Raw genomic sequence first — 1,116 nt, forward strand, 5'->3', positions numbered from 1 at the left:
CGTACACTTGCGTATTATATTTTCATGATCAAGTTTTTGGCACTGTTGTCGGGGACTTAATTTATAATATCAAAATTAGTTGTTGTTAGTTCTAATTTGGTATTTTTTTTTTATATTTTACTGTTACTTGAATCAAGGTTGTATCGTGTTTCAGGAATTGTTGGTATATGCGAGGAACTAGAAAAAATAAAATCATACCGATAGATCTTGAAATTGAGAGAACGTGCAGACAAAACCGAAAGATAAAGAAAAGGCTAGACTTTGCCATGACTGAGAACGCAAATAACATTGTCAACAACAATGAAAATATGGGTAATGCAGCTGAAGCTGATCCGCCATTGAGAAACTATGTACTCCCTATTGTTACGAGGATACATTCAAGTATTCATCTTCCTACTATCGAGGAAAATAATTTTGAGATAAAACCCGCAATTATTCAGATGGTACAGATTTGTGTACAATTTGGGGGGTTACCAAATGAGGATCCAAATCTCCATATCACAAATTTTTTAGAGCTGTGTGCGACATTCAAAATGAATGGGGTGAGTAACAATTTTGGAAGATTAAGATTATTCCCGTTTTCATTAAGAGACAGAGCTAAGAGTTGGTTGAATTCATTACAAGCCAACTCAATAGTTACTTGGGAAGACTTGGCTCAGAATTTCCTTGGTAAATATTTTCCTCCTGCGAAGTCAGCCAGAATAAGAGGAGAGATTAATAACTTCAATCAGTTGGATGGGTAGTCTTTATATGATGCATGGGAATGTTTTAAAAAGTTGAAAAGGAAGTGCCCACATCATGGAATAGACAAGTGGCTGCTAGTTCATACATTTTACAATGGTTTGGGGGGAAATACAAGGATAGTTATAGATGCAGCATCGGGAGGAGCGTTTATGAGAAAAAGCGCTAATGAAGCATATGAATTATTGGAAGATATGGCCATGAATAACTATAATTGGCCTACTAAGCGCGAGAATAAGAAGGTATCAGGAGTCTTATAAGTCGATCCTATTGCTTTATTGACCGCTCAAGTGGCATCTCTCTAACCAAGCAATTGCAACTGAATAACCTCGCCGCACAAGCAATGCAAGTACAGAATGTCATGAGTTGTGAGAT

General features: G+C 36.6%; 1 non-coding gene across 1 annotated transcript; it reads right to left on the reverse strand.

Annotated features, from left to right (window-relative positions):
• Positions 1–698: 698 nt before the first annotated feature.
• Positions 699–805, reverse strand: LOC133813659 (small nucleolar RNA R71). The gene has a single exon (XR_009884666.1). It is a non-coding gene; the product is annotated as a small nucleolar RNA R71 (small nucleolar RNA).
• Between the last annotated feature and the right edge of the window lie 311 nt (positions 806–1,116).

Source organism: Humulus lupulus, chromosome 1, assembly GCF_963169125.1.
Source record: "Humulus lupulus chromosome 1, drHumLupu1.1, whole genome shotgun sequence".
In the NCBI taxonomy this organism is placed as follows: Eukaryota; Viridiplantae; Streptophyta; class Magnoliopsida; order Rosales; family Cannabaceae; genus Humulus; species Humulus lupulus.